We start from the raw sequence: 26,853 nt of genomic DNA, 5'->3' as shown, positions 1-26,853 counted from the left end.
GCTCATCTTTCGGCACATAGGAACTGCCATTTCCTGTGCCTTCAAGAGCTCCTGTTTGAAGTAGGTCCAACCCTCCTGGACCCCTCGGTTCATGAGGGTTGGTACCCAGGGAACTTCATGAATAATTTTCTTAAAGAGGCTGAAGTTTGCCCTCCGGAAGTCCAAGGTGAAGGTTCTGTTGGTGCTCCTCCCTATCTCCCTGCATATTGAAAACTTCACTATCTCGTGGTCACTGCACCCTAGGCAGCCTCCCATGGTCACATCTCCCACCAGCCCTTCCCTATTGGAGAGCAGCAGGTCAAGCAGAGCCTGTCCCCTGGTAGGCTCTCTTAACAGCTGCGTCAGGAAGCAGTCCTCTATTCGCTCCAGGAATCTTCTGGACTGCCTTCTCTCTGCTGAATTAAGTTCCCAGCAGATACCTGGCAGGTTGAAGTCACCCATGAGGACAAGATCTGATGATCTTGAAACAGCCTCCAGTTGTTTGTAGAATAATTCAACCCCCTCATCCTGCTTGGGTGGTCTATAACAGACTCCCACCAGGATGTCAGATTTGTTGGGCTGCCCTCTGATTTTAACCCACAGGCTCTCAATTCCCTCATTTTCCATCTCATGTTCTGAGGCAGAAAGTGTCTTCCTAATATACAAAGCCACCCCTCCACCTCTTCTCCCTTGCCTATCCCTCCTAAAGAGCCTGTAACCCCCCAGTGTAGCACTCCAATCGTGCCTGTTGTCCCACCATGTTTCTGAGATGGCAACTATATCATAGTTGCCCTGGTGGATTAGGACCTCCAGCTCATCTTGCTTATTGCCCAGGCTGCGTGCATTGGTGTACATGCAGTGCAGCTGGGCTCCCAACCTCTCAGTTGACCCTACCTTGTGCCCTACTCTTACCTCTGCAGAGGGTCTGATGTCTTCACCCACCCCCTTCAGACCTAGTTTAAAGCCCTCCTAATGAGCCCTGCCAACTCTAGTGCTAGGACTCTCTTGCCCCTTCTAGATAAATGCACCCCATCAGGACCCAGCAGGTCGGGTGCTGTAAAAGTTGCCCCATGATCAAAGAAACCAAAGTTCCTCTGCTGGCACCATTCCCTGAGCCACTTGTTGATAGTGTGGGTTCTCCCATTCCTCTCAGTGTACTCCCCTGCCACTGAGGGAACTGAGCAGAACACCACTTGGGCGCCTGCCCCATCAATCAATTGTCCAAGGGCCCTGAACTCCTTCTTAATCGCCATGGTGCCCTTCCTGTTGATCTCATCACTCTCAGCCTGTATTACCAGTAGAGGGTAATAGTCAGAGGGACTGATGAGCCTGGGGATTCCCCTTGCAATGTCCCTTACCCGCACCCCGGGTAGAGAGCAGACCTCCCTGTGGGATGGGTCGGGACGACATATGGGTCCCTCAGTACCCCCCAGGAGAGAGTCCCCAACAACTATAACCCTTCTCCTTTTCTTTGTGGAGCTGGTCGTTATAGCTGGTGGGAACCGCTTGGCCTTAGGCTTGGCCTTAGGCTGCTCCCTGGAGCTGGTTGTTACAGCTGGCGGGGACCGCTTGGCCTTGATCTCCCCTCCGGATGGCTGCTCCTCAGCCCTCTCATCCCCACCGCCCTCAGCCTGCCGGGCCTCATACTTATTATGCAAGGGCAGCGGAGGAGGAAGAGAGGGCCGGGGTGGATTTCTCTTGCCACCCTTGGCAGGGACCTGTGTCCATCCCTCTCCGTTTTCAGGGGCCCGTCCCTCAGCAGGGGAGATCTGCAGAGCCTTCTCCCACAAATTTAACTCCCTTTCACTTTCCTTTATTGACCTCAGCCTAGACACCTCCTCCTTCAGCTCAGCCACTTCATCCTTCAGCTCAGCCACCAGGCTGAGGAGAAAGTTCACCTGCTCACACCTGACACAGGTGTCCTCTCCCTCTCCCTCTCCCTCTATTCCAACTGCCAGGCTGAAGCACTCTCTGCAGCTGGCAGCCTGGACTCCAGCATGCTGGAGAACCAACTCTGCCTGGGTAGATGCTGTTTTTCTACCCTTGGTCTGAGTAATGACCATGGTGCAGCGTATGAGTGAAAACAAAAACAAACAAGCAGCCGAAAGGCTAGTTATCGAGCCAAACTGGCGCTGCCCGCACAGCCCGGCTGGGATTTAAATCTCCCGCGGCTGACATCAGGCACTCGCTCCCGTGCACGCTCGCGAGAGCACGAGCCCGCCTCAATCCCTGCCCCCCAGGAGTCCTCCCGACCCGCTAAACGCTGAAAGCAAGGCAAAAAGCCAAGCAGAAACTCACAAAGTGAGCGGTGTTGTCCTGAAGCAGCGGTTCTGACCGGCTATTGAGCCAAACTGTGTAGAACTTCATCCTAACCTCCAGCCTAAACTTCCCCTGGTGCAGCTTGAGACTGAGTCCTCTTGTTCTGGTGCTGGTTGCCTGGGAGAAGAGACCAACCTCCACCTGTCTACAACCTCCCTTAAGGTAGTTGTAGGGAGCAATAAGGTCACCCCTGAGTCTCTGCTTCTCCAGGCTAAGTAAGCCCAGCTCCCTCAGTCTCTCCTCATAGGGCTTGTGTTCCAAGCCCCTCACCAATTTTGCTGCCCTTCTCTGGCCATGTTCCAGCAAGTCAACATCCTTCCTAAACTGAAGGGCCCAGAACTGGACACAGGACTCAAGGTGTGGCCTAACCAGTGCAGTGTACAGGGGCAGAATGACTTCCTTGCTCCTGCTGGCCACACTGTTCCTGATACAGGCCAGGATGCCATTGGCCCTCCTGGCTGCCCGGGCACACTGCAGGCTCATGTTCAGCCTACCACTGACCAGCACCCCCAGGTCCCTCTCTTCCTGGCTGCTCTCCAGCCACTCTGACCCCAGCCTCTAGCACTACATGGGGTTGTTGTGGCCAATGTACAGAACCCGGCACTTGGATGTGTTAAATCTCATACCATTGGATTCTGCCCATCTGTCCAGCCTGTTGCGGTCCCTCTGCAAAGCCCCTCTACTCGCCAGCAGATCAACTCCTGCCCCCATCTTGGTGTTGTCCGCAATATATTTTGCAAACAGCCCAAGTGAATCTAAATTATCCTATGGCTCACAACTCATCATTTTTTAATATTTTTTTAAAATTATTGTACTTTGGAGAGAATAGGAACTCTACTTTTTGAATGCAATTTGTTCTTATTTTGAGCAAATAGTTATTTATTCTTTGACTTTGCAAACTTACACAATCCAAGGCATCTTCAGTAGCATCTAAAAGCTCAGCCAGTGTCCACTTTTATAGAAGGCTTCTTCTATTATTGACAAATTTTAAGGCTTCATTTTATGAAATTTCCTTAAATTCCATATGATGTCTTTTATCTGCAATTCTCACAATTTTACAACATTCCTATGGAAATCCTTTATTCTACAGATATTACTTAATTAAAGATTACCGATAAGAATGATTAGTAACTAAGCAGACTACTGCATTTTCAAGTTCCTTCTATAGCACTTTTTACTTAAAGGCATCAAGGAAGTACCAGGCAGTAGTGTACCTTTTTTTTCCATGGATAAAACAAACCAACCAACAAACAAAAAACAAACCAACCAACCCCGCCCCCCCCCCCAAAAAAAAAACCCCAAAACCCAACCCAAAAACAAAACCCAAACCTCCTCTACTTTAATTATGATGATTTCTAAACCAACTTCCAGTATGCATTCAAACATCATGTATTATTGCCTTGCTTCCATTAATTCTTATTTCCTTGTGCTAAGGTTGCCCTAGTTTATCAACAGATACATGTTTGTTTTCTCACTGAAACTTACATTCAGTTTCAGGTAAAACATTGTCCAAAATCTTATTTCTAATCCCACTACATAGTATCATGAAATATCCACACCAAAATGAGGCTATCATGTAAAATCAAGAGTTTTGCAAGTATGATTGGAAGTGAAAGGGATAGGAATTTTTACTTTATTGATGTGTAATTTATTGCCTGACAGTAATTTCTGGTTAATTTTTTTTGAGTCTGAAATATTTTGCTTCTTTTGAAGAATAAGAGATACTTCTGTCTGCATTTCTCTTTAACAAATATCTTACATTTTTAAAGAAAGAATGTGATGCATTAGGGATAGGTGATAACTTCATGCATGTCTTATTCAGTTCCTTCACAACTGGAAACAGATTCAAGTGCAGCCTACTGTAAATGTCATAGGAGTACATTTTATTTGATGCTATTTTGTCACTTTACCTGATAATGGTGTCCCCTTGTTAACGACATGGACAGTGGCATTGATTGTACATTCAGCAGGTTTGCTGATGACACCAAGCTGTGTGGTGCATCAGACATGCTGGTGGGAAGGGATGCCATCCAGAGGGACTTTGACCAGCCTCGTGAGGTTCAACAAGACCTGCAAGACCTGCAAGGTCCTGCATCTGGGTCAGGGCAATCCCAAGCACCAATATAGGTGTGATGGGCTATGCCCATCCTGGAAGCAGGGCGGGGAAGGTTTGTCAGAGCTTTTGTCCTCCCTGGAGGGTGTTTTCCCCCTGGGAAACTGAATTAGTCTGTTTTGCTCCCCCTCCCTGCCCAGCAAGGCTATGAGAAGGAGGATACTGAAGGCATTAGCTCGCTTGGGCCCTGTCTTTGCTTGGATGAGGACTGCTGGTGGCTCCCTGCTTCTCTGCCACATGGTCGGGCCTGATCCTTCTCCCTGCTGCCTCTGCACCTCTTCTGAGAGACTAGTTTTACATTCTTTTTTTTTTTTTTCCCCTCCCACTCATCATTGTCCCTTGCCCTTGTGAACCTTACCTGTTATTTCTACATACATATATATTGTTTAAAGAAAATTATTTAGCTCTCTACTTCCAAGCCAACTCCAAATTATTTCTTGGTGGATTTGCTCCTTCCTTTTCTCTTTTTTCCTCTTTGTTGGGAAGGAGGAGGGGAAAGCAGGGGAGGGATTCTCAGCCTTGTCCCCATCTGAGCTCTTAAGTCCCAGTTTAGGCTCAAACCACAATAGGCTGAGCAGGGACTGGCTCAAGAGCAGTCCTGAAGAAAAGGACGTGGGGATGCTGGTGGAGTAGAAGCTCAACATGAGCCACCAGTGTGCACTCGCAGCCCAGAAACCCAACCACATCCTGGGCTGCATCAAGAGAAGCATGGACAGCAGCTCAAGGGAGGTGATTCTCCCCCTCTACTTTGCTATGGTGAGACCCCACCTGGAGTACTGAGTCCAGTTCTGGAACCTCTATTACAGGAAGGATCTGGACATGCTGGAATGTGTCCAGAGCAGGGCCACGAGGATGATTAGAGGACTTGAGCACCTCTTCTGTGAGGACAGACTGAGGGATTTGGTGCTAGTCAGTCTGGAGAAGAGAAGGCTCTGAGGAGACCTTATTGTGGCCTTCCAGTATCATCCAGTACAAGAAAGCTGATGAGGGACTTTTTAGGGTGTCAGGTAATGATGTGACTAGGGGAATGGGAAAAAAAATAGAAATAGGTAGACTCAGATTGGATGTTAGGAGGAAGTGGTTCACCCTGAGAGTGCTGAGACACTGGAAAAGGTTGCCCAGGGAGGTGGTAGAAACTGGATGTAGCTCTGAGCAACCTGCTCCAGTGTTAGGTGTCCCTGTCTATTTTAGGGGTGTTGGAACTAGATGATCCTTGAGGTCCCTTCCAACCCTAACAATTCTATGATTCACTGGGGGAAAAAAAAAAAAAGAAAAGGACAAAACAGTGTCTACTTATTGTCACATGTATAATATTGAAATATTGTACCAGTTTTCCAAAGATAGCCATTTCACAGCATCTTTTAAATTCTTATGGTGTCAGAATCAGTCAAAATCTGCTTCAAGAAAGAACTGATGAAGGCTCAGAAGCAGGCTGTGCCAATGTGCCGGAAGAGGAGCCGCCGGGGCAGATGGCCAGGCTGGTTGTGTAATGAACTTTTAATAGAGCTAAGGGAAAAAAAGAGGGTGTATCATCTTTGGAAGAAAGGTGAGGCAACCCATAGAATGTTTAAAGATGTTGCTAGGGCATGTAGGAGGAAAATTAGGGAGGCAAAAGCACATTTGGAACTTAAACTGGCCTCTGATGTGAAGGACAACAAAAAGTCCTTCTATAAATACATTAATAGCAAGAGGAAGGGCAGGGACAACCTCCACTCCTTGGTTGACATGGAGGGAAATGTTGTAACACAGGATGAGGAAAAGGCAGAGGTACTTAACACCTTCTTTACCTCAATTTTTACTAGCGGGAAAGAACGTCTACTAGACAGCTGGCCTGCAGAGCTGGCAGAAGGAGCCAGGGTGCTGCATAGTTTCCCCGTGTTGCATGAGCAAGTGATAGATACCCTCAGCAGCTTAGACCCCCACAAGTCCATGGGACCAGATGGGATCCATCCTAGGGTGCTGAGAGAGCTGGCAGATGAGCTGGCCAAGCCACTCTCCATCATTTTTCAGCAGTCCTGCCTCACTGGAGAGATCCCAGATGACTGGAAGCTGGCCAGTGTGGTACCCATCCACAAGAAGGACCAGTTGGATGACCCAGGGAATTACAGGCCTGTCAGCCTGACCTCAGTGCCAGGAAAGATTATGGAACAGGTCATCCTGAGTGCAATCACACAGCACTTAGAGGATGGCCAAGGGATCAGGCCCAGCCAGCATGGGTTTAGGAAGGGCAGGTCCTGCCTGACCAACCTGATCTTCTTCTATGATCAGGTGACCCACCTGGTGGATGTGGGGAAGGCTGTGGATGTAGTCTACCTGGACCTCAGCAAGGCCTTTGACACTGTCCCCCATAGCAAACTCCTGGCCAAGCTGTCAGCCCATGGTTTGGATGGGAGCACACTGAGATGGGTTAGGAACTGGCTGGAGGGCCGAGCCCAGAGAGTGGTAGTGAATGGTGCCACATCCAGCTGGCAGCCAGTCACTAGTGGTGTGCCCCAGGGATCAGTGCTGGGCCCCATGCTCTTTAACATCTTTATTGATGATCTGGATGAGGGCATCGAGTCCATCATCAGTAAATTTGCTGATGACACCAAGCTGGGGGCAGGAGTTGACCTGCTGGAGGGTAGAGAGGCTCTGCAGAGGGACCTCGACATGCTGGACAGATGGGCAGAATCCAACGCCGTAAGATTTAACACATCCAAGTGCCGGGTTCTGCACATTGGCCACAGCAACCCCATGCAGTGCTACAAGCTGGGGTCAGAGTGGCTGGAGAGCAGTCAGGCTGAGAGGGACCTGGGGGTGCTGGTCGATGGTAGACTGAACATGAGCCTGCAGTGTGCCCAGGCAGCTCAGAGGGCCAGTGGCATCCTGGCCTGCATCAGGAACAGTGTGGCCAGCAGGAGCAGGGAGGTCATTCGGCCCCTGTACACTGCACTGGTTAGGCCGCACCTCGAGTACTGTGTCCAGTTCTGGGCCCCTCAGTTTAGGAAGGATGTTGACTTGCTGGAACGAGTCCAGAGAAGAGCAACAAAGTTGGTGAGGGGTTTGGAACATAAGCCCTACGAGGAGAGGCTGAGGGAGCTGGGGTTGCTTAGCCTGGAGAAGAGGAGACTCAGGGGTGACCTTATTACTCTCTACAACTAACTGAAGGGAGGTTGTAGACAGGCGGGTGTTGGTCTCTTCTCCCAGGCGGCCAGTACCAGAACAAGAGGACACAGTCTCAGGCTGTGCCAGGGGAGGTTCAGGCTGGATGTTAGGAAAAAGTTCTATACAGAAAGAGTGATTGCCCATTGGAATGGGCTGCCTGGGGAGGTGGTGGAGTCGCCATCACTGGAGGTTTTCAGTAGAAGACTTGATGGGGTGCTTGGTGCCATGGGTTAGTTGCTTGGGTGGTATTGGATTGGGATTGGGATTGGATTGGATGGGTTGGACGCGGTGATCTTGAAGGTCTCTTCCAACCTGGTTTATTCTATGTATGTATTCTATGTATTCTATGTATGCAAAATCTTTGTTAATCTGATAGTTTCTTGAAAAGAAAAAAGAAAACCAACCTGCTGATTAAATAAAGAATTCTACATTCAGCTTTATGGCAAAATACAATCTTATGCAATTTGAAGCCTAAAAACTAAGACCAAAAAAAAAAAAAGTGTGTCCAATTTAATTATATGTTGGAGATTATCCTCATAATAACCTATAAAAATTTCTTGGCAGGTAATTGATACTTGTGCAAAATACCTCTCTTTTCCTTTCTTTTTAATATAAAGCTTAAAAAGAAATCCTGCTTTGTTGGCACATCACAGTTTGAGCTTTTTTAACACAGCATAGAGCCCATATTTTATATGAGAATACTATAATTATTTTTTTTATTAATAGCAAAGTCTTTCTTGCAGTGTCCCTTTGATAATTCCTTTTGCTTATGTGAACAATAAGGACTGCTCCTGGACTTTGGGGCTCTGTACATTAAATCCAGTACTTATGATGCCCAAATACACACCCTGGCATATATTTCTATTACTTATGAGGCTGAAACCTCACAATGCACTTTCCTCTACATACTTTAAGAACAATCTGATATGTATAGGGCAGAAAAAGAAGGAATTATCACATGTTTAAACATGTGCTGAAATTTGGATAATATTAGAAGCAGTAGTCTGAAATCTATTAAAGAAGTGGTCTATATTGTACTGGAACATTTAGTATTAGATTATGTTAAATTTTTATGTTTCTGTACTCTGTCTGGATAGTTCACTTTTGCTTCTTGCATTTTTGTTATCTTGAATAAGTTTTCTAATTTGCCAAAATGTCTGTAAATTATAATAGTACTTTTTGGGACATTTAAAGTCCTGCCCAGCTGTTCGTCAGTCTTAGATTTTTAATGTTTATGGTGTCTTCTATCATTCCAATCTCTTTTTTAAACACTGAAAAACAGCATGGCCAAAACAGACCTCTGCTGGCCCTCACAGGTGAAATTATTAACAATGAGTCCTTGTTAATAGAAAGTAATTTTAAAAAGAGTTGGTGTTACATCTGGTTCATATTTTGCTAATATGGTTAAAAGAATCCAATAGGTACCACATCCTGCATACTCCTTAAGAAAAACGTAATTATACCTTGGAAAAGTCATGCTTTAGCAATTCATGAATAAATGTGCCTTATCGAGACAAGAGAATAAACAACATTTCAGAAATATAAATTGCTCTCCCATATTTAGCACCATTTATAAACAGTCTGAATTTTCCTCAAGCTCCACTGACATTAGCATTTGCTTTCAGTACAATATGAGTAGTTTTTAAGTCAAAGTTGCAGGTTGCATGCTGCTTCACTTATATACTCCTTCATAAACAGTTATAAAACCTCTGCCATCGATTAAGAATGTTGTAAAGGTATCAGAGTACACATTATACTATAAAACATAGAATCATAGCATTAATAAGGTTGGAAAAGACCTCAGAGATCATCAAGTCCAACCTATCACCCAACACTTCATGGCTCATTAAACTATGACTTCAAGTGCCACATTCAATCCTTTTTTGAACACCTTCAGGCACAACGACTCCACTGCCTCCCTGGGCACCCCATTGCAGTGTCCAATCACTTTTTCTGTGAAGAACTTCTTCCTAACATCCAGCCTAAACCTTCCCTGGTGCAGCATGAGACTGTGTCCTCTTGTTCTGGTGCTGGTTGCCTGAAAGAGGAGACCAACCCCCACCTGGCTACAACCTCCTTTCAGGCAGTTGTAGGGAGCAATAAGGTCTCCCCTGAGCCTCTTCTTCCCCAGGATACACAATCCCAGCTCACTCAGCCTCTCCTCATAGGGCTTGTGCTTGAGACTCCTCACCAATCTCACTGCCCTTCTCTGGACATGTTCAAGTGTCTCAATGTCCTTCTTAAACTGGGGGGCCCCGAATTGGACACCGTACTCAAGGTGTGGCCTAACCAGTGCAGAGTACAGGAGCAGAATGACTTCCCTGCTCCTGATGGCCACACTATTCTTGATGCATTCCAGGATGCCATTGGCCTTCTTGGCCACTTGGGCGCACTGCTGGCTCATGTTCAGTCTACTATCAATGAGTATCCCCAGGTGTCTTTCTGCCTGGCTGCTCTCCAGCCACTCTGTCCCCAGCCTGTAGTGCTGCATGGGGTTACTGTGACAACAAAGCAGGACCCGGCACTTGAACTTGTTGAATGTCATCATGTTGGACTCTGCCCATCTGTCTAGCCTGTTAAGTCCCTTCTACCCTTTAGCAGATCAACACCTGCTCCCAGCTAGGTGTCATCTGTGAACCTACTAATGGTGGACTCAATCCCCTCGTCCAGAAGATCAATACACTGATCCCTGGGGGATACCACGAATGACTGGCTGCCAGCTGGATGTGGCACCATGCACCACTACTGTCTGGGCTCAGCCCTCCAGCCAATTCCTAACCCAACACAGAGTGTTGTTGTCCATGCCACGGGCTGACAGTTTGGCCAGGAGTTTTCTGTGGGGAACAGTGTCAAAGGCCTTGATGAAGTCCAGGAAGACTACATCCACAGCCTTCCCCACATCCATCAGGAGGGTCTCTATAGAAGGAGATCAGGTTGGTCATGAAGGACCTGCCCTTCCTAAATCCATGCTGGCTAGGCCTGATCCCTTGGCCATCCTGTAAGTGCTTTGGGATTGCACTCATGATGACCTGTTCCATAATCTTGCCTGGCACTGAGGTCAGGCTGACAGGCCTAGAATTCCCTGGCTTATCCAAGTGGCCCTTCTTGTGGATGGGCATCACATTTGCCAGCTTCCAGTCACCTGGGACCTTTCCAGTGAGACAGGACTATTGAAAAATGATGAGAAATGGCTTGGAGAACTCATCTGCCATCTCTCTCAGTACCCTAGAATGGATGGACTTGTAAGGATCCAAGTGGCTCAGCAAGTCACTAACTACTTTCTCCTGAATTTCAGGGGAATTATATTGCTCCCTGACCCCATCTACCAGTTCAGGAGGCCAGTTATCCTGAAGTCCTCCTGCCTTATGGTTGAAACTGGAGGCAAAGAAGGTATTTAGTACTTCTGCGTTTTCCTCATCTTTAGTTACAATGTTCCCCTCCCAGTCCAATAAAGAGTGGAGGTTCTTCTTGCCCCTCTTGTTAGCATTAATATATTAATAAAAATGCTTTTTATTGTCTTTCACAGAAGTGACCAGTTTAAGTTTTAACTGGGCTTTTGCCTCTCTAATTTTAATCCTACATGATCTAACAACATCCTTAAAAGTACTACGAGTTGCCTCCCCCGCTTTCCAAAGGCAATACACCCTCTTTTTTCCCCCTTAATTCCTTCAAGACCTGATTGCTCATCCAGGCCAGTCACCGTCCCCATCAGCTCATCTTTTGGCACATGGGCACAGACTGTTCCTGTGCATTCAGCAGCTCCTGTTTGATGTAGGTCCAACCATCCTGGACCTCTTGGTTCTTAAGGGCTGCTACCCAGGGTACTCTCCAAATCAGTTGCTTAAATAAGCTGAAGTCTGTCCTCCGGAAGTCCAAAGTAAGGGATCTGTTATTTTTCTTCCTTATTTCCCTGCATATTGAAAACTCCACTGTCTCATGGTTGCTGCACCCTAGACAGCTTCCTACCATCACGTCTCCCACCAGCTTTTCTCTATTTGAGAAGTGCAGATCAATCAGAGCCTGATCCCTGGTAGGCTCACTTAACAGCTTCATCAAGAGGCTGTCCTCCATATGCTCTAGGAGCCTTCTGGACTGCCTCCTCTCTACTGAGTTATGTTCCCAGTAGATGTCTGGCAGGTTAAAGTCACCCACAAGAACAAGTTCTTATGATCTTGAGGCAGCCTCCAGCTGCTTATAGAATATTTAATCAACCTCTTCATCTGGATTGGGTGGTCTATAACAGACTAACCAGGATGTCAGTTTTGTTAGCCTTCCCTCTGATTTTAACCCACAGGCACTCAATCCTTTCTTCCTCTACCTCAAGTTCTGTGGCACCAAGAGATTCCTGAATATACCGGGTCACTCCTCCTCTTCTTCTCCTTCACCTGTCACACCTAAAGAGCTTGTAACCATGCAGTGCAGTACTCCAATTGTGTGATTCATTCCACCATGTTTCTTTAATGGCAACTACATCACAGTTTTCCTGGTGAACCGAGACTTCCAGTTGTTTGTTACCCATACTGCATGCATTGGTGTGCATGCACTTCAGCTGGGTGGCTGATTTCTCAATTAACTCTAGTTTATGTCCCTCTCTCTCCTCTCCAGAGAGATTTGTATCATCACCCACCCCCTTCAAACCTAGTTTAAAGCCCTCTCAATGAACCCTGACAACTCTAGTGATAGAGCTCTCTTGCCCTTTCTAGATAGCTTCAGCCCATCTAGGTGCAGTAAAAGTTTCCCCTTGATCAAAGAACCCAAAATTCCACTGCTGGCACCATCCCCTGAGCCATTTGTTGATGACATGGGTTCTCCTGTTTCTTTCAGTGTACACCCCTGCCACTGTGGGAACTGAGCAGAACACCACTTGAGCTCCTGCCCCATCAATCAATTGCCTGAGAGCCTTGAATTCCTTTTTGATTGTCCTGGTGCCCTTCTTATCAATCTCACTGATTCCAGCTTTGATTGCCATCAATGGATAACAGTGAGAGGGCTGGATTAGCTTTGGCAGTCTCCTGGTGATGTCCCTTACCCAAGTAGGCAGCAGATTTCTTGTGGGTTGGGTCAGGACAACATATGTGTCCCTCTGTTCCCCTCAGGAGAGAGTCACCAATAACAATTACCCTCCTCTTTTTCTTTATGGTACTAGTCCTGATGGGGACTGATTTGCTTTAGGCATCCGCTTAGGTGGTTCCTCTTCTGTCTTTTCATCCACATGGCCCTCAACATCCTGGGCCTCATACTTATTGTGCAAGGGCAATGGGGGAGGTGAAGAGAGCTGGGATGGATTCCCCGTGCTTCTCCTAACAGGGACCTGGACACATTTACCCCTGTTTCCGGCGCCACCTCCCTCAGTGTGTGTGAGGGGGTGTCTGTAAAGCCTGCTCCCACATATCTAATTCCCTTTCACATTCCCTTATAGTCCTGAGTCTTACTACTTCTTCCTTCAGTTCAGCCATCAGATTGAGACGATAATTCACCTGGTCACAGCTCACACAGATGTTGTCTCCATCACCCTCCATTTCAAGTGCAAGGCTCCAGCACTCTCTGCAGCTAACAGACTGGATACCTGCGTGCTTGTGCACCAGCTCTGTCTGGGTACCTACTGTTTTTCTACTCTCTTACCAAATACACACAGATATAAGCAAACATGATATACACCCTTCTGAATATCACAGCATCAGAGTATCACAGTGTATTAGAGTTTGGAAGGGAGCTCAAGAGGTCATTGGGTCCAAAGCAGGATCACTTAGGGTAGTCTGCACAATAATGCATCCAGGTGGGTTTTGAAAGTCTTCAGAGGAGACTCTACAACCTCCCTGGGCAGCCTGTTCCAGCACTCCTTCAACCTCACTGTAAAGAAGTTTCTCCTCATGTTGAGGTGAAATCTTCTATGTTCAAGTTTGAACCCATTGTTCCTCATCATATTACTGTACACCACTGAAAAGAGCTTGGCCCCACCCACTTGACACCCACCCCTCAGATATTTATACACACTGATCAGATTCCCTCTCAGTCTTCTCTTCTCAAGACTAAACAGGCCCATGGATCTCAGTCTCTCTTCACAAGGGAGAAGCTCAAGTCCCCTAATCATTCTCATGTCTCTCTGTTGGATTTTCTCCAACAGTTCTCTGTCTTTCTTGAATTGGGGAGCCCAAAACTGGATGCAGTATTCCAGGTGTGGCCTTACCAGGACAGAGTATAGACATAGAAGAATTTCCCTAGACCTGCTGGACACATCCTTCTTGATGCATTACAGGACGCCATTGGTTCTCTGTGAGAAATTAAAAGCTTGTCTCTCCTGGTGTGACTCAATAAAGATAAAATCACTTGCTGCTTGCCCAGACAATAGCTGATGTGTGGGCAGAGCCACTGGAAGGTGCAAAGATAACGTTGCTCACTGGACCACAGCTGGCCTCACAACAATGGACCAAGGCCACCCTCGGGAATATGCATAAAACAAGATAATCTCCTCCCATCAAGTACCCTGGAACGGAAGGATGGAGAGACGATGGATTAACCACCTATTTCCTGATGTGTAGTGAGTGTGTGGGCAAGTAGATGGAAAAGGAGGAGGCGGAGACACCCCCCCCCCCCCCCTCCCCCGCCTCCATCCAGACCCCTGCCCAAACACACAGGAATACCCAGAAAGATTTCCTGGGGAATGATACCTGGATACTTACCTAAGGATGATTTCCTGGCCCCTGAATTACTGAGGGACAATACTTGGACACATAGCTAAGGACTAAAAAACTGTATAAAATACTTGAGCAGCTACTGGCTTGGCAGAAGAAAAACGGAGATGAAGAAAAACACAGAAGGAGGACCATGCCGCTGAGAAGGAAAGCATGAGAGAAAAACCCCAGGACAATGCTGCTCTGAAGAAAAGAGGCTATGGAGCCTGGAAGAAGCAGACTGAACCCTCTCTCCATGTCCTAAGTTCCACCTGCTGCAACTCATGGAGATGAAGAGGCTGCCCAGAGGACCACATTTCTTCTACAGCCAAAGCCTCAGCACCCTTCCTCTACAGACCCAATATCTCCTGCATCACCTTTCCTCCACAGACTCAAACTCTGTTGGGGGGGTGGGGGGTGAGGGGTGTGGTAATATAATTCCTCTTCTCTCTTCTCTCTCTCTCTATATTCTCTCTCTCTCCCCTTCTGATCCATCCACTTTATTTATGTAATAAATAGTCTAGCTGTTGATATTATTAGCCTAGTTTGTGCCTCTCATTTCACAACATGGGAATATTCAAAAGAACTGAGTCTCTTTCCTTCTCCGGACCGAGACCGTCTTGGCCACAAGAGCACATTGTTGCTCCAGGGAGAACTTGCTCTCCACTGTCACTCCGAGATCTTTCTCCGTGGTGCTGCTTTCCAGCAGGACAGCCCCTAAACTGTACTGGTGCATGTTGTTATTTCTCCCCAGATGCAGAACTCTGCACTTGTCTTTATTAAACTTCATGAGGTTTGCCTGCACTGAGCATTCCAGCCTGTCTAGGTCATGTCGGATGGCAGCACAGCCTGACAGGGTGTCAACCAACACCCCCAGTTTTGTATCAACAGCGAACTTGCTGAGGGCACTCTCAATCCCCTCATCCAGGTCATTGATAAAGATAGAATAGAATAGAATAGAATAGAATAGAATAGAATAGAATAGAATAGACCAGGTTGGAAGAGACCTTCAAGATTGTGTCCAACCTATCATCCAACACCACCTAATCAACTAAACCATGCAACCAAGTACCCTATCAAGTCTCCTCCTAAACACCTCCAGTGATGGTGACTCCACCACCCCCTCAGGCAGCCCATTCCAATGTGCAATCACTCTCTCTGTGTGGAACATCTTCCTAACCTCCAGCCTAAACCTCCCCTGGTGAAGCTTGAGACTGTGTCCTCTTGAGCAAAACTGGACCCAGTACTGATTGCTGAGATACACCACTGGCCACAGGCCTCCAAGTTGACTCTGTGCCACTGATGATGTCTCTCTGAACTCTGCTGTCAAGCCAGTTTTCATTCCAACTCCCAGACCAGCTGTCTATGCCACATCTCCTGAGCTCTTCTATGAGGATGTTATATATTCCATTACATTTTCAAAGTAAAAATGGTTTAAGTAAGTTTAGTCTAGTATCTTTAGCATTCATCTCAGTACTTACTAATAATCTGAAATCAAAGGAGACTGACAGGTTTTTGCATTGACAGGCTGAACTCAACACTATTTAGACAAAAATATGTGTTCCTTTTTTTCCCTCATGCTGTTGTATGGGTATTCAAACTTGTAAGTGTTCACTGGGTGTGCTGGATACCCACTTATGTAACTGTCTTTGTAACTTGCTGATAAAATTGAGATTTTTATTTATTTATTTATAGATCTGTAATGTGATAATTACCTTTACAGAGACTGCTCATAACTTCTAATTAACTCATACATATATTAAATGAAATCACTGAAAGAAATTGTTTTCTATGTCTAGAAAGTTTTGGATAAAATTATATTGGTTATCAAGCTATTCACAAATTTATAGTTGATATTGCTGACACTGAACACAGCTGCATGATGAACTGGAAGTGAGCTAACATTTGATACTAAGAGGACTATAACTTATACTATCATCAACAGTTATTAGAGGTTATTATCATGCTATTACTTTACACATATTAGAGAAAAAGCAGCACTGAAAGTACATAAATGTCTATTTTCAAATAAATGATTCAAATATTATTAGCAACATTATGTCATGTAAAGAGTTATTTATGAATCTGCAGCTCTTTATCCACTGAATCATAAAATCAATTCAATTCTTGAAATTAAAAATATGTGTTTTAATTTTTAGCCTAAGCATTCAGTTTGTATGTTAATCAGATCTTGAAGCTATCCTTTAGACTGTCTGCCACTCAACTGCAACAAATTTTTAGACTTAAACAAGTAGTGGAATTTCTATTACATAAAATTAAAAAATTACCTGTCAGAACTTAAATGTATTTAATAATTTTAGAGTAAATTTAAAACTTTTTTAACCTTTGGGACTGTATTCACCTTCATTTTAGTGTTTCAAGTACATTTTTAATCTGTATTTTGTGCAGCTATTTTCTGGTAAATTGACCTATCCACAAAGCAGAAACAAGAAGTAACATTACCATGATCTAGTGATTCTAGCAATTGACTATATATGAAAGCCAGTTCCATATTCCTGTCTCTTCTAATCTTTGCCTTTTCTTGTGAGTACAACCATATTCAAGAAATGTACATTCATGGCTATCCTTTCTCATGAGCTGTTTCCAACAAGGAAGTCAATGCCTTTAAGGAATGTAAAAATCCAAAAGTCATTCAACTTAAAATGAACCTCTAAGGCCACTAGAAAAATTGCTTCTATTGTGGGAAAAAGTAGAATCTGCAGATTTTTTTTCATTTTTGTCTTGATCTAAGCATCCCATCATATACACAAGCATGTAAGTTTCTCATCGGTTATGTTCATCTGACACAGTGATTGATGTCTACAATATTATGTGCACTCTGACATTTGGAGTTCCTATCTTATTCTGATATCACATGGTATGCATGATTTTAGAACTGCAACCCATCAAAGGTTCAGATAATCCTCTCCTTCAAAACAGCATCTATAAATCTTAATCAGCTTAAAAGAAGTAAAATAAAAATAAGAAAAACCCAAGACTTTTTCAGAAGACTCATCATAAATGCTTAGGAAGATCAATAAAAGAATTAAAGCCTGACTGATATCTGTGATGAAGGCTGCATTAGGCCCAGAATTACGCCCCAAATATTTCCAAAACATATCTCTACATGTTTTGCTCAGACTCCCCTCTCACACTCAGCCCAGAGCTGAGAAGACATAGCAGTTGGGCATCAACAAGCCAGGGTAAACAACCCCAACTTGTTTGGGGTAAACAAGAGCATGTGCCCACTGTGTGGGATGCTTGCATTGCACTAACACTTCTTCCAAGTATGGACATATTCTAGCCGTATGCGCTGTCGTAGGCTAATGGTGTATTGACCAAGTATGACTATTGTTTAAATCCAAGCATTAAGCAAATTGTAGCAACTTGCTCTTTTGCTCTTTGTGTTCTTTTGTTTCTGCTCTTGCTCCTAGCATGTGCTCTGTCCTCATGTTCTGCCTTTGTCTGCAGTCTGGAGACAAGCATTGCTACCAAGGAAGAGACATTGTGGCTCATTCCACCTGGAAGCCAATAAAGATGCCTTTGCACATGCTGCACTGAAACTACAACCAACTTAGTATCATAGGCCAGTCCCACCTGTAAGAAGAATCTGTCTACCCATGTCCTGAAGGGACAGAGACCTAGGAAGCCAAGCCTCAGGGAGAATTTGCCCATATCCCTTTTGGCAGTTATAAGCATGTGTGCTGAAGCACAAAGCTGCACATCAGTGAGCCAAAGCTGCCCTCTGTGCATCTGCCACTTGCAAAGCTAGAACTGTGTCCAGCCACTCCTGTGATGGCTGCTACGTCACGGAAGAAGGAGCCACCCATCGCTCCACACCTAAGAGCCCAAGTGCCAGGGCGATCCAGCTGCCCTGTTGTCCAAGAAAATGGAAAAACAGCCAATGAGAGGAATCAGTGACGCTCGCTTGTTTCAAGCTGAGCCAAGGCAAAAGCCACTCTGTGCCATTCCCCCCTCATTCTGCAGATGCTTTGGGAGGGGAGCTGCTCCCCCACAGCATCCTGCAAACTCCACAGTGCTTCCAGCATGGAGGGGAAGCACCCAAGAACCTGTTCCAGGCAAACCAGCCCCCAGCAGTCTCCAAGCTGCACCCCCACAGCAGTGGGAGAAAGCTAGGTCCACCACATACAGAAGGGAGCACCCCTGGAGCCAGCCATGCCCCACCAAGTGCCTGGCCACATGGCAGCAACAAGCTTAGCAACCAGTTTCACCAGTGAAACTGTATCTTTTCAGTATTTACATGTTTAACACTACTTTTGATTCTATTTAAAAATCCCTGTTGGTGAGAACAAGGTCCACATAGCATCTTTTCTTGTTGGTTCCTCCAAAAGCAAGATCCCAGAGCTGAGCTGCTCGCCGCTGCCTCCTCTCTCCTCAGCCACACGCTGGGTTAATGACTCTACCATTTATTTCCCTTAGCAGTCTGTTCCAATGCTTGACAACATTTTCAGTGAAGAATTTATTTTTTAAATATATAATCTAAACATCGTCTGTCACAACTTCAAGCCTTTTTCTCTCATCACTTGTTACTTCGAAAAGGCATGATAGACATTTTACTACTACCTCCTTTCAGGTGGTTGTAGAGAGCAATAAGGTCTCCCTCTAGACTAAATAACTCCATCACCCTGTGTTCCTCCTCATAGCAAATGTGCTCTAGACACTTCATTAGTTTCATTGCCCTTTTTTGGACATGCTTCAGCAATATAATGCATTTCTTCTAGTGAAGAGTCCAGAACTGAATGCTGCATGCAGGGTTGTGGTGACATAAGTGCTGGACTAGACATTTTACCCTGTTGAATTATGTACAATTAACCGCAATCCATCAATCCAAACTGTCCAGATACCCCTGCAGAGCACTGCTATGTTCAGGCAAATCAGCATTCTCAGTCAACCTGGTGTTGTCTTCAAGTTCACTGAGGGTATACTCTATCCTCTCCTCTTGGTCATTGATAGAGATATTAAACAAAACTAGCTCCAATACTGAGCACTGAGGAACACCAATTACAACTACCTGTTGAATGGAGTTAACTTGATTTGCCACCATAGTTTGGATCTGCTCATGCAGCCATTTCTAACCAACCTTACACGAGGAGAGAGTCAAGGAGACTGGCCCAGAGCCATTCTATCTTCCCAGCATATGTATACACATATACGATCACAAGCCTTATTGTTTAAATAATGCACATTATATTTCTATTGCTGTGGGGTTTCAAGAAAAAGCACTTACTGGACAGACAATGACATTTATTTCTGGAAGACACATTGGCATTTTCACATGGGAAAGGGAGAACATACAGTCTGACCTATCAGAAATTTGAGATGGGAAGCAGAAGAATTCCAAGAAGAGGTAGCTTTCTTAGAGGTCTGTTAAGGGTTGAAGGGCCAATTCCCCCCCCCCCCACGGGCAAAAAATGAGACTCAGACAAATGGATTGCAAAAATGGTGTCCACGAGATAGCTCCCCCCATTGTCAGATGGCGGTGAGGGAAGAGGAAGTGTGGGCCCCCTGCTGATGGTTTTATAAGGGAGCAGGGCATTATGGGATGAAATACGTAGCTTCCTGTGTCCACCTACTGGGCTGGATCCCTTGGGACACTGCAGGTGTAGCTTGTGTGGTGGCAACAGCAGACACTCAGCCTGAACCACCACAAGGTCACAATAACAAGAGGATGTACAGGGTGACTGTACATCAGTCTGCAGTTGCTTATTACTCTGCTTTAGGTTTGGGGGAGGGGGTTGGCTTTACTTCCGTGCTTTGGAGCTTTTTGGCTTCGTTGTCAGTTTGGGGTAATTTCATTTGTGTGGAGTTTTTTGGTTTGTGGGGTTTTTTTGTGTTTTATTGTTTGCAGCTTTTTTGGTTTGGTTTGGTTTTGTGTGTTTGTTTGGTCAGGGGTATTTTGTGACACTGAAGGAAAACAAACTCATTCACATTAATTTAAGACTCTTCAGGTCTTAAAGACAAGCCAGGACCTAACCACTCTGAAGTAAACCTCAGAAAAGATGAAAATATTTCCAAGAAACTTACTACACTGAATTTAAATGTCTGGCATTAGAATCACATAAATATGAATCAGCAATTATAACTCAGAAATTAAAAAATTAGCTATCCTGTAGAATCAGTACCAGGCATGAAAGATAAAGTATTAAAGCACTTCTGATAGGAACATGAAGAAATGGCTCTTTGTTGTGGTGTGATGGTTTAATCCATGCACATCAACAAAAACTCAGCTGAGCCCAGTCAGAGAAGCGAATGAAGCTGTATTTTACAAGCAATAATGGAATGCAATGAATATGTACAAAATATACAGTATTTGCAATATTATACAGGTATTTACAAATAGAAAACAACACAGAAGTCCTTCCTGGGCAGGAGGATTCCACCTCACCTCTCCCCAAACTCTCTCCCATCCCTTTTTCCTCTGTTAATTAGAAGAAAAGAGAAGAGGAGAAAAATGGTAGGGGGATTTCAGTTAGCTCCAAGCTTCGTTAGTAAGTCAGTAGTGCTTATCTCAAGGCCACAGATAAGAGGTTTCTGTCCAGAACAACAGCAGCATGCCAGCCAAGAGACAGGAGATGGAGTGAGAGTGAGAACAGAATTGTAAAACTACATCCCACTCATCTGACCAATGAAATTAGTTTAGAATTATCTTTCATTTTCCTTTTTACACCAACCATAGCTCCTAGCTTAAAGGCACAGCCTAAAGTGTCACACTCATGACATTCATTGCGTTACACATGTATCCTGTGCTTTGTTTTAAATAAATTTAGGCACTAGATATATACAGATACAATGCTTTTAATATATATATTCAGAATCTAGGAGAAAACACTCCCTTTTTTTGGTGCATTTCAGATACAGAAGAATAATATAAATATCAGCACAACATTGAACAATAATTTCTCTCAGAGGTTTGCATAACTGTCCCTGTTCCCATTTTTTCTGCAAAACACTCAAACAGGTAAGAGTCTAAGGTGAAAACAACAGACTTGAGACATTTATACAGAGGATGAATCAAAAAGCAGCATCCATTCTGCTGCTACCCTCTTCCTCACTTTTTACCTGGAAGTCTATATCTGACTTTTGTCATTCTGTTTCCATCCATATCACATTCTCTTTCACAATTATTCTTTACTCAGTCCCAGAGAGATGACTTAACTCTTCAAGATTATGTCAAATACAGTCGATATATACTTAGGAATACAAAATTATGTCTAGTAATCCCACCAGCACCACCTCCCCTTATTCTGTTTTATGAAGAAGAACTTATGATGCTGAAATGTTGTTTGCTATGTTGGGATATTTGCTTTCTGTTGGCAGCTGGCTCTGGTGTGTTGGCATTTTGTACATATGCCTTGTGGTGATGATCTTTATCTCAGGGGAATAGCTTACAGCTCTGATGTTCCTGTGTTAGATACTGGCAGGCCAGAGTTTTTGTAGAGCAATGCAGTACTTTTTCAAGAATATCACTCATGATCTGACCAGAAGCTGAATAAGGATGATTGGCAGGGTGTACAGGAATGTCTGAGTATATTCTTGGGGCAGTGTTGTCCTCTGGTTGTTTGCAAATTCATTCCTGAACAAGAGAAGGTCTCTGGGTCAGCAGATATGGCTGCAAAAGAGAATCAACCTGTGCCATCATCAGCTCCCTCTGTACAGAAAAAGAAGCCAAGAAAGAAAGCAGTTCATCCTGCAAAAGATAAAGACAAACAAGGACCATCACAGGAACAAGAGAAAGAGCCAAGGCTGATTGCCCACCTCTTATCTCTGGATTTGTAAGACGGCTAGGGACAAGCAGTGAATGAAGCAAAGAGAAGGCCTCAGCAGTGCAAGGGAGAAAATCTCTCCTCCACTGTCCAGGCCTGTTTTTCAGCTGTGAAGGAACTGTCCTGGGAGATACACCAGCTCAAGAAGAGCATATTCTACTCCTCACCTGTAGGGTCCTATGTTTCAGCCATGAGGAGCAGGTGCTCCCCTGTCCAAGGGAGAATATGGAGGTAAGAACCATGGTGTACCCTGTGGTTTTACTTGTGTAACCATGGGGAGGACATGAGGAAGTGGGACAGAAAACCCACTTCAGTTCTGGCTGCATTAGTACATGAATTACAGAGGAATTCTCCCTTGAAGAATGCTGCCTCACTTTCCAGTGGAAAATCATCCAAGATGAGCAAACAGACTGCTACTGCTTCTGGTCCTCCTGAAGGGACTCCCAAAGCATCTTCGGAAGATGCAAGCAATCCCAGTCAGAATTAGAGGGACCCTATCTCCAAACAGATGGAGGAGAGGGACAGCTGGGTTTATTGGACTGTACAGAATGAATGGCTTGGCAGGTTGAAGAGGTAGAACACATCTGTAGTTCTGGTGTGACAGAGGGATCTCCACTTCTGTGGGGGGGGCAAGTTGAGCACTAAAACGCAAGCCATATGTAATGGATTGGGGCAGACTCCCCTCCCCACCACAAGCAGAAATAATGACTCAGACAAACAGATTGCAGAAGTGATGGAAAATTTAAATAGAGAACGGTGAGTGTGTACAAAAAAAGAAGCATAGTGACAAGAAAGAGACTAAAATAGACCCAGAAAGATCCCATCCCCACCTGAGGGTGCACCCAAAACCCCCAGGGCTCCTCCTTCCCCCCCTACTGCTAGGCTAGTCTCAGCTGGCCAGATCTGAGACTGCCCATCCCCCTGTGGCCTTGGGTCTAGCCAGGCCCACGGCCGGGAGACATCTCCCCCAGTTACCAGGTGTCAGAGAGGAAGGAAAGAGGAAGTACCAGACCCCGCCGTGAAATTTGTAGTGGTGCAAGGGATTATGGTAGAAATACATAATTTCCTGTGTCCACCCACTGGGCTGGACTTCTGGACACGGGAAACACCCCTGTAGCAGAGGGCACCCAGCCCAAACTATGACACCATATTTTCCTTTCATTTGGAGGGCTGAAAGGAGTCACTGAACTTGACTGCTCCAGGGGCAGAAACACAGCCCCACCATTTGGATTGCTAATGGACTGATCCAGACTGTATGGAAGCAGACTGGAACTCCAGAGCGTCTGCAGTGAGCACTCTTCTGTGTACTACAAAGCAATCTCACGTTGAGTGAGAATGGACAGTGACTGATGCATGTTGTATATTGTCTGATGTTGATTGCTGCTGGGCATAATGCAGATGGTATAGAACAAGGAGTGGAGAATGTTGTGTACTGAGTTGAGACTGCTGCTGCTATTCATAGCAGCTGTGGTCATTCCAGCTGAAAAAAAGGTAAGTACTAACTGGAGCAAAGTATTATAGGGCATGAAGTTCAGATTACAACATAAGAGCCTTCCTGTTCTGGTTGCTACTTCTAGGTTCTGGGTTCTTGGGTGTTGTCTTTTCTGCTGGGATGGTGGCAGGACAAGGAGGCATGGGGGAGTAGTTTTCTGGCTTGTGTTTTTGGCTCGCTTGTTTCTGCTTGCTGCTGCTTTGTGCCATGATTTGGGGGAGGGGGTGGGGGGTAGGTTTGTTTTTGTTTTGTTTCATTTCAGATAGGCTAAGGTAATAATGCATTTTGCACTATGTTATCTGATCTTGATCACTAATCTCTATACTTATCTCACTTCTGTTTTGGTCTGAAGGTCTAATTTTAGAGTGTTACTTTTTCCTCACTTCTTTGTTGGGAAAATAGCCAGGTTAACCTGCTGGTTCAGTTTGAACCATTTTGTTCTGATTCAAACCATTACAAATGTGAAAGGGAAATTTTGATGTTTTCCTCAAGTATCTATTTCACCATTATGTCCTTTACAATGTGAAAGTTTTTCTTAGATTTTACCTAGCTGCTCCTATTGCTTCCCGTAATCCAGTATTTATATCTAATGAAACAAATACAACTATAAATAGATAAATGCCTAAACACAATTGAAAAAAACCACGGGAATTGAGAGTTATGGGTGTGGCACTAAACTCTGTTTTAAATTAGGAAAAATACTTTTAACTAGAAGGTCATTTTGCTGTGAAATATTACCATTATCATCCATACTTACCCTGTCTACTCATCTTCCAGCCAGTATTCCATAACAGTAGAACTCACCTTTAATTCAGTATTTCAGAGCTATGTCATATTTCTTCAAAAGTCCTCTTTACATTCTGTTTATTTAAAAAGAAGTACTCTATCAAGACAGCCATCATGGCTTTAGTAGGGGCAAATCCTGCCTGACTAACCTTGTAGCTTTCTATGATAAAGTGACAGTAGATAAGAGATGGCCACTGGAAGTGATATATTCGGACTTCTGCAAGGCCTTTGACACGGTCCCCCACTTCATCCTGAAAGCCAAGTTGGAGAGATATGGCTTTGATGGGTGGACTGTTCAGTGGATGAGGAATTGGCTAGATGATTGCATCCAGTGCTTAATGGCTTGAAATCCAGATGGAGAGCAGTGACATGTGCTGCCCCTCAACAGTCCATACTGGGACCTGTACTATTTAATATCTTTATCAATGATGTAGACAGTGGGATTGAATGCACCATTAGGAAGTTTACAGATGACACCAAGCTGAGTGGGGTTGTTGATACACCAGAAGGATGGGATGTCATCCAGAGGGACCTGGACAAGCTGGAGAGGTGGGCCCAGGTGAACATCATGAGATTCAACAAGAGCAAGAGAAGGGTTCTGCACCTGGGCTTGAACAATCCTCACTACCAATACAGACTGGGGGGGTGAGGTGATAGAATGCAGCCCTGAAGAAAAGGTCTTGGGGGTGCTGATGAGCAAGAAGCTAGACATGAGCAGTTAGTGTGCACTTGCAGCCCAGAAGGCAAATCAGATCCTGGTCTCCATCCTGGTCTCCATCTGTGGCAAGTAGGTGGAGTGAGGTGATTGTGCCACATTACTGTGCTCTGGTGAAACCTCACCTGGAATACTGTATTCAGGTCTGAAGCCCTCAGTGTAGGAAAGACACAGACCTGATGAAGAGGGTCCAGAGGAGGGCCATGAAAATGATCAGGGTGTTGGAGCACCTCTGCTACAAAGACAGGCTGAGGGAGTTAGGGTTGTTCAGCCTGGAAAAGAGGAAGCTCTGCAGAGATCTAATACCAGCCCTCCAGTACCTGAAAGGGGCCCACAAGATTGATGGAGAGAGACAGTTTACAAAGGACCGCAGTGGTAAGATGAGGGGCAATAGCTCCAAACTAGAGAAGGGCAGATTTAGATTGGATGTCAGGAACAAATTACCATGAGGGTAGTGGAGCACGGGAACAGGTTGCCCAGGGAGGTGATTGGAACCCCATACATGGAGATATTCAAAGTGAGGTTGAACAGGGGTCTGGTCACCCTGATCTAGTTGAGGATGCCCATGCTTATTGTAGAGGGGGTTGGACTAGATGTCTTTTGGAGGTCCCTTCCAACCCAGACTATTTCATGATTCTATTATTCTATAAAATTGAAGTTTTTACTGGAGAGTCAATGGAGAGTCAAAGATACACAAGAGTGGTATCCATTATTATTCCATCAGTCATATCATATATTACTAGTGACTTTTGACACATTTTTATCAAAAGGGTAAAACATATGGTGTATGGTTGATTTCTAATTCTTTCAGATGATACAGTGACAAATAAGAAGCTAATGTAATTTAGACTAGGGTGTCTTATAAATGTCATAGGATCCAACTTCCTAGAGAACCAGCCTGTTTCCACCATTTCAATATCCAAATTTATCTTCACACATTGTATGAGTAGACAAAAAGTGACATAAATGTGCATTAGCAATAAAAAAGATGAAAGTTCTTTGAATGTCTAGTATCAAAGGAAATCAATATTGTGCTGTAAATTTGATGTCCATTACTATTCATGTATGAGAATTATTTAATTTAATAAAGCAGAATACATTTAAAACTTACATAAAGACCTTGCTGGGAAGTTTATGGAGCAAGAAAACAATTTTTTTTAAAAATTAAATTTTAAAATTTTTTATACTCTCTTCTGTTTTCTTAAGACACTGCAAATAACAGCATTTCAATTAGTAAATATTTAACTGCTTATAAGCAAGCTCAAATCCCTTAGTAGAAACAAAATGTATGAAAGGTCTTCCTCCAAGAAGTAAATCTTCTTCACATTCTAAAAAGATAAAAACTTCTGTCTTTATAAACAAAAAATAGGTCAGACTATACAGTTGGTAAGACAGCTACATAAAAAAAAATGTGTCATCACGTTGGCAGAAGCTTCATTCCTAACATTCAGAAAATACTTCTTTAATAGCTGTGGTAGGTTGAGAGAGGGCTTAGCTCTCCCTCCTCCACAGAGTAAGAAACCACAACTAGCCCAGTCGAAAGAGCAAGGTATGTATTTACAAGCATATATGGAAAGCAGGTTATATATAACTCAAGATATACAGGTATTTACAATATATATACAGAAATACACAGCAAAGAGAAATAACACAACAAAAATCCCTCCCCGAGGGAGGGATCCCCTCCTTGGAACCCCCTCTCTCCCCCACTACCTCCCTTTTTCCCCAAAAAGGGGTTAGAGAGAGAGAAAGGCAAGTTACTAAGGAAAAGAGTTGCTAGTAAGCTTCAAAAGCCCATGCAGGATTAGTTTTTGCTTATCTGAAGGCCAACTCCAGCAGTTCGCAGAGAG

The 26,853-nt window shown here is 44.6% G+C and overlaps 1 long non-coding RNA gene across 1 annotated transcript in view; it reads right to left on the bottom strand.

The window, feature by feature from the left end:
* Positions 1 to 26,853, bottom strand: part of LOC128899505 (uncharacterized) — a 648,463-nt gene that overhangs the window by 257,091 nt on the left and 364,519 nt on the right. The gene's annotated exons all lie outside the window — the stretch shown is intronic.

The sequence above is a fragment of the Dryobates pubescens genome, chromosome Z (assembly GCF_014839835.1).
Source record: "Dryobates pubescens isolate bDryPub1 chromosome Z, bDryPub1.pri, whole genome shotgun sequence".
In the NCBI taxonomy this organism is placed as follows: Eukaryota; Metazoa; Chordata; class Aves; order Piciformes; family Picidae; genus Dryobates; species Dryobates pubescens.
The sequence above is the reverse complement of the archived record's forward strand: the minus strand, read 5'-3'. Positions and strand labels throughout refer to the sequence as shown.